The sequence below is a fragment of the Bos grunniens genome, chromosome 10, assembly GCF_055505025.1.
Source record: "Bos grunniens cultivar Pamir isolate PY7600 chromosome 10, Bosgru_T2T1.0, whole genome shotgun sequence".
NCBI classification, from domain to species: Eukaryota; Metazoa; Chordata; class Mammalia; order Artiodactyla; family Bovidae; genus Bos; species Bos grunniens.
The window spans coordinates 78,727,634-78,735,051 of record NC_141174.1 but is presented as its reverse complement, the minus strand read 5'-3'; the positions used below and the strand labels follow the sequence as shown (position 1 = coordinate 78,735,051).

Here is a 7,418-nt window from a genome sequence, read left to right as displayed (position 1 = left end):
TTAATTATGACAATTTTAACATATAAGAATTAAACTGTAAGATTCTAACAGTGAAATCATACAAGAACAGGGTGAAAGCAAGGCAGGGGGAAAAATGTCCATAGCTGGAAGAAAGTAGCAAAGGAGTTATATTCACAAATTTCTGATGTAGATTTACAGAATTTAAGAGAATACCAAAAGAATGAGAAGCTACTTTTATAACTGAGAAAAAGTCTTTAGATATGATGAATTCCAAATCTCCATTCTCCTTAGGCACTATTCTTAAATAGTTGTCAGAACTAATATGACTGTAACAGTTTTCTAAGCCCTGTAAGATTTTAATCAATCTCTTAGTGTTAACCAACTTCAGAAGTCGTTCTAAGTGAAATAAATATTCAGAGAAAATATTCTAACATTTTGTGACCAACACAGTGAGACCAAGGGGAAAAAAAATTCAAGAAAATTGTCTGTGACTGACCAAGTTAAGGAGGCAAATTTTCAGGGAGAAAACATGAGCAGTTCATCTTTAGTTCTCTGCCTTGAGTGAGACACAAAGTGGTAAATGAAAACCCATACAGTCAATCCCTTAAAACAGTCAACCTCAAGGCAAGTCCTTAAGCATCTGATTAGTACATGACAAGAACATCATTCTAGGATTTTAACTATTTATTGTTACATGGTTTCTAAAGCAAGTAAAAAGTTCCCAAAATAAAATTTACCAGACATGGAACTGTAGGCTTATATGAAAGTATCTCTGTCTGCTCAGCTCTCTTTGCCTCATTTGCAATCATATAGAAAAAGATAGTTTAAAATAAAACAAGAAGCAATTTGAGTGTCTGAAAACTCCACTACCATGAGTGGTTTGTGTTCAAGTCCTCCTGCAGTCCCAGGCACTGTGGCAGTCAGTGCACAGAAGTACTCAGCTGAGTCACTCCAATGGGCTGAGAATTTCCTCAGGTTGAAGGAAAAATCACTGCTCTTAAATTCAGCCACGAAGCCTCTAATGCCTTGAACCACGGTGTTCCCTGAAAAGTACTTGAGGAGCAGCTGGGGTCTTTGCCTGGGGTACTGGACGTACCAGAAGAGATAGGGAGTTGCACCATAGGAATAGTTACACTTCAGCTCCAATGAGGTTCCTTCAGAGACCAAAACAGGATCATTAGGCTGGGTCACTGACTGGCCTCTGGAATCTCCTGCAAAATAAATGACATGTCAGTAAAAGCAATGCAGACATCATTATGAAAAAAATTGTAGTAAGAGTCTGTAGAACTACAGACCACTAAGAAATTTTACTCACTCAGGGCAAATATCATCCCCAGTATTAAGATGAGCAGCAGCAGCATGGCTGAGCAGTGGAAACACTGTGAAGTCTTTTCTGAATGATCTCCCCTGAGCAGACAGGAAAGTGGCAGGAAAAAGAAGTTTAAGCCTGGACAAGTTCCTTGCTAAGATAAAAACGCAAAAGCTGCTGAGATGAGCTTGCAGCTTTCTGATGTTTGATGTCCGATTCCTCTCTCTTGCCTCTGCAAAGAACTCAGCAAGCTGCAGGGAGGAAGGACTGAACAGAGGAAGCTGAACAAGATCTTTAGTTTGTGCACATCGCCCTCTGAAGGCCAAATGTAGAACAAAGATCCTAAGGCCCCACGGAGAGCTAATCAGTGTCTACCTTTTATTTTCTGAGCTATATCAAAAACTTCTGTCTTTCCAATATGTTTTTACCATCCCAAATCTATGATGGTGTGTTAGTCCTAGAGTCTACAGAAAATGAAGAAAAAGAAAAGAAAGTGAAGTCACTCAGTCGTGTCTGACTCTTTGCAACTCCATGGACTGTAGCCTACCAGGCTCCTCTGTCCATGGAATTTTCCAGGCAAGAGCACTGGAGTGGGTTGCCATTTCCTTCTCCAGGTGATCTTGCTCACCCAGGGATCGAACCTGGGTCTCCTGCACTGCAGGCAGGTGCTTTACCGCTGAGCCATCAGGGAAGCCTATAGAAATTAGATATCATATAAAAGTAGAGTAACAAGTTACTTCACTGAGAAATCAGTTTATAAAAGGTATCTCAGAGTTGGAATTTTAGTCTATGAGAATCTTTGGAATTAGGCTAAATGCCTCAGACAGTTCTGTCATGGTGGTGATGGAAGATGGCAGAGATGTTTTCTTTGACTAATGCTCATGAGTCCACATGATGCTTGTGAAATCTTTTAGATGTAAAGACAGGGCCCCAAACTATAAGACATTGATGAAGAAAATTGAAGGAGACACAAATAAATGGAAAGATATATTGTTCTCATGTATTGCAAGAATTAATATTGTTAAAATATTCATACTATGCAAAGCAATCTATAGGTTCCACGCATGCAGGCATGCTCAGTGGTGTCCAAATCTTTGCAACCTCACAGATTGTAGACTGCCAGGCTCCTCTGTCCGTGGAATTTTCCAGGCAAGAATACTGGAGCAGGTTGTCATTCTCTGCTCCAGGGGATCTTGCCGACACAGCAACTGAACCCACATCTCCTGAATTGGCAGGCAGATTCTTTACCACTGAGTCACCTGGGAAGTGCATAGTTTCAATGTAATCTGTATCAAAATGCCAATGGCACTTTTCACAGAAATAGAAAAAAAATCTCAAAATTTTTATATAACTAAAAATGATCCTGAATATCTAAAGCAATCTTGAGAAAGAATAGCAAAGTAGGAGGCATCACACTTCCTGACTTCAAGCTATATTACAAGCTATAGCAATAAAACTGTTTGCTGCTGCTGCTGCTAGGTTGCTTCAGTCGTGTCCGAATCTGTGCGACACCATAGACGGCAGCCCACCAGACTCCTCCATCCATAGGATTTCCCAGGCAAGAGTGCTGGAGTGGGCTGCCATTGCCCTCTCCGAAAACTATTTGATATTGACATAAAAACAATCACACTGGTGAATGGAATGGAATAGAGAGCCCAGAAAAAATTCACATATATATGACCAGTTAATTTACGATAAAAGAATATACAATGGATCAAAGACAATGTTTTCAATAAATGGTGATGAGAAAACTGCACAGTCACACGCAGAGGAATGAAAGAGCACCCCTATTATACTCCATAAAAAATTCAACTCAAAATGGTTTAAAGACTTGATCATAAGACCCAAAAACATAAAACTCATAGAAGAAAACATTAAGCTATTTTCAATAACATATAATTATCATAAAAGCATTAAAGTAATGAAATAAGCCAGAGAGATACAGGCAAGTATTTAATGATATTACTAATATATGGAATCTTAAAAAAGAAAAAAAAAAATAAAAGCTTTGGAGAAGAGATTGGATATTGCCAGAGGTAGTGGTCAGTACTGTGGCGCAATCTCAAAATCTGCGGAATGATCGCTGTTCATTTCCAAGGCAAACCATTCAATATTACAGTAATGCAAGTCTATGCCCCAACTACTAATGCCAAAGAAGCTCAAGTTAAACGGTTCTAAGAAGACCTACAAAACCTTTTAGAACTAAGGCAAAAAAAGGATGTCCTTTTCATCATAGGGAACTGGAATGCAAAAGTAGGAAGCCAAGAGATACCTGGAGTAACAGGCAAGTTTGGCTTTGGAGTACAAAATGAGGCAGGGCAAAGGCTAATAAGAGTTTTGCCAAGAGAACACTCTAGTCATAGCAAACACCCTCTTCCAACAACACAAGAGAGACTCTACACATGAATATCACCAGATGGTCAATAGTTAAATCAGATTGTTTATATTCTTTGCAGCCAAAGATGGAGAAGCTCCATACAGTCAGCAAAAACAAGACCAGATCTACTGCTTTGGGTCTAGAATTTTGGTTTTGTCCTCTCCCCACTCTACCTTCTAGTGGATTCTGTCACCTAATTAGGTAAAAAAGTTGGTTCTGCCATGAAAATATTATTGTTTCCCTCAAATGAACCTAAGTTAATTAGGGTACACTGTCATAACCAAGATCTCCCTCCTTCCACCCCAAAATGCACTGGCTTAAAGAATGTGACTTCTATCTCAAATAACCACCTCTATTTAGGTGAGAGATGTGGGTGACAGCAAATCTGCTCCATGCAGTGATTCAGGGATGCAGGCTCCTTCCTTCGTGGTGCTTTTTTATCCCCTAGGGTAGTGCCTTGACTCTACACATGGACATCACCAGATGGTCAATACCAAAATCAGATTGATTATATTTTTTGCAGCCAAGATGGAGAAGCTCTATATACAGTCAGCAAAAACAAAACTGAGAGCTGACTGTGGCTCAGATCATGACCTCCTTATTGCCAAATTCAGTCTTAAATTGAAGAAAGTAGGGAAAACCACGAGGCAATTCAGATATGACCTAAATCAAATCCCTTACAATTATACGGTGGAAGTGACAGATAGATTTGAGGTATTAGATCTGATAGACAGAGTGCCTGAAGAATTATGGAAGGAGGTTTGTAACGTAGTACAGGAGGCAGCGATTAAAACCATCCACAAGAAAAAGAAATGCAAAAGGCAAAATGGTTATCAAGGAAGCTTTACAAATAATTGAGAAAAAAAGAGAAGCTAAAGGCAAAGGAGAAAAGGAAAGATAAAGCCATCTGAATGCAGAGTTCCAAAGAATAGCAAGGAGAGATAAGAAAGTCTTCTTAAGTGAACAACCCAAAGAAATAGAGGAAAACAATAGAATGGGAAGGACTAGAGGTCTCTTCAAGAAAATTAGAGATGCCAAGGAAACATTTCATGCAAAGAGGGGCACAATAAAGTATAGAAATGGTATGGACCTAACAGAAGCAGAAGATCTTAAGAAGTGGCAAAAATACATAGAAAAACTATAGAAAAAAGATCTTAATGACATAAATGAGCAGGATGGTGTGATCACTCACCTAAAGCCAGACATCTTGGAGTGTGAAGTCAAGTGGGCTTTAGGAAGCATCACTATGAACAAAGCTTGTGGAGGTGATGGAATTCCAGCTGAGATATTTTGAATCCTACAAGATGATGCTGTGAAAGTGCTGCATTCAATATGCTAGCAAATTTAGAAAACTCAGCAGTGGCCACAGGACTGGAAAATGTCAGTTTTCACTCCAATCACAAAGAAGAGCAATGCCAAAGAATGTTCAAACTACCACACAATTGCACTCATTTCACTTGCTAGCAAAAGAATGCTCAAAATTCTCCAAGCGAGGCTTCAACAGTATGTGATCTGAGAACTTCCAGATGTTCAAGTTCAATTTAGAAAAGGCAGAGGATCCAAAGATCAAATTTCCAATATCCACTGGATCATAGAAAAAGCAAGAGAATTCCAGAAAAATAACTACTTCTGCTGCACTGACTATGCTAAAGCCTTTAACTGTGTGGATCACAACAAACAGTGGAAAATTCTTAGAAATGGGAATACCAGACCACCTTGCCTGCCTCCTGAAAAACCTATATACAGGTCAAGAAGCAAAAATTATAACCAGACATGGAACAGCAGACTGGTTTCAAATTGCGGAAGGAGTACGTCAAGGTTGTATATTATCAACCTCCTTATTTAACTTCTATGCAGAGTACACCATCAGAAACATCAGGCTAGATGAAGCACAAGTTGAAATTAAGGTTGCAGGGAGAAATATCGATACCCTCAGATATGCAGATGACACCACCCTTATGGCAGAAAGTGAAGAGGAACTGAAGAGCCTCTTGATGAAAGTGAAGAGGAGAATGAAAAAGCTGCCTTAAAACTCAACATTCAAAAACTAAGATCGTGGCATCCAGTCCCTTCACTTCATGGCAAATAGATGGGGAAACAATGGAAACAGTGACAGACTTTATTTTCTTGGGCTCCAAAAGCACTGCAGATGGTGACTTCAGCCATGGAATTAAAGATTCTTGCTCCTTGGAAGAAAAACAGCATATTAAAAAGCAGTCATTACTTTGCCAACAAAGGTCTGTCTAGTCAAAGCTATGGTTTTTCCAGTATTCATGTATGGATGAGAGAGTGGGACCAGAAAGAAGGCTGAGCACTGACGAATTGATGCTTCTGAACTGTGGTGTTGGAGAAGACTCTTGAGAGTCTCTTGGACTTCAAGGAGATCAAACCAGTCCATCCTAAAGGAAATCAGTCCTGAATATTCACTGGAAGGACTGATGTTGAAGCTCCAATACTTTGGCCACCTGGTGTGAAGAGCTGACTCATTAGAAAATACCTTGATGCTGGGAAAGATTGTAGGCCGGAGGAGAAGGGGACAACAGAGCTTTAGATGGTTGAATGGCGTCACCAACTCAATGGACATGAGTTTGAGCAAGCTCCGGGAGATGGTAAAGGACAGGGAAGCCTGGCATGCTGCAGTCCTTGGGGTCGCAAAGAGCCAGACATAACTGAACAACAACAACAAAGTGGTCAGAGATGTTGGGAGAAATGAATGAAAGTGGCAAAAAATAAGACAGAGTCCATATTGATGAGAGTAGTGAGTAGTGCTGCCATGTGGAAAGAAGTAACTCTGGTTAGGAAGGCTTTGCCTTAAGGGCCAAAGGAAATACAATTACAGAAATCTCTGTGGCTAGAGGAAATACAACCATACCAAAAAACCAATCTCTGGGACTTCCCTAGTGATCCAGTGGTTTACTCCACACTACCAGTGCAGGGGGCACAGGTTTGATCCTTGGTCAGGGAAGATCCTGCATGTCACAAGGCCAAAAAAAAAGAATGATCTCTGAATGTCTGGGAATGGAGGAATTCTCTGTTTTCTATATGACTAATAAGGCCCTCTGACAAAAGTCAGAAAACTTCTTTTCTTTGATTCCAGGAGAATGAGCCCAGTTCTCTCCTGGAGTTTTTCATTCATGTGTTCCTTCCTGTCAAGGCTGACTTTTGTGTAAACAACTTAGTAATCTGTCAGTTTGTAAATTTGTAGTCTGTAATTGTGGCCTTCTGACTCCTAGTCCTGCATAGTTACCTCTCATCTCATCCAAATTTCCTCTTAACTAAAAGAGTAGAAATAGAAAGAGAATAAACCAAAATCCTTAAGAGTAAAAATATTAGGGATCATGTAGAGATGAGAGATTTACATATATTTCCAGAATACAGAAAGTAAATGGGATCATATTGAGGATGAAAGTTAGGATAGGAAAAAAGAAAAACATAGTAAAAAAATTAGCTATGAGGAGGAATTCTTGCTGGCTCTTAGCAGTCACTCTATCTCCTCTCAGTGTTTCTGGGTATTGGGTTTTTTCCTCTGCACTAGAAGAATGCAAGGAAATTCTCCAATTGTCTATGGTGGTAGAAAAAACATTTCATAGTTGAACAAAAGAGGAGAAATAGAATATTATCCTTTAAAGATGATGACAGGACTCTAAGACATATATTGATTGCCAGAAAGACTAATGAGTCTTCACAGACAGCTCAGAACACCAAAAACCATGGTTCATTAAAAACAAGCAAAAATGAAGACATTGAAAACTTAAGAAAGATAAATTTGAA

General features: G+C 39.4%; 1 long non-coding RNA gene across 1 annotated transcript; it reads right to left on the bottom strand.

The window, feature by feature from the left end:
* Positions 1-632: 632 nt before the first annotated feature.
* On the bottom strand, positions 633-1,508 carry LOC147365060 (uncharacterized). The gene is made up of 2 exons (XR_015133568.1): positions 1,277-1,508; positions 633-1,172 (listed from the first exon to the last, which is right to left on the bottom strand). It is a non-coding gene; the product is annotated as an uncharacterized LOC147365060 (long non-coding RNA).
* Positions 1,509-7,418: the final 5,910 nt, after the last annotated feature.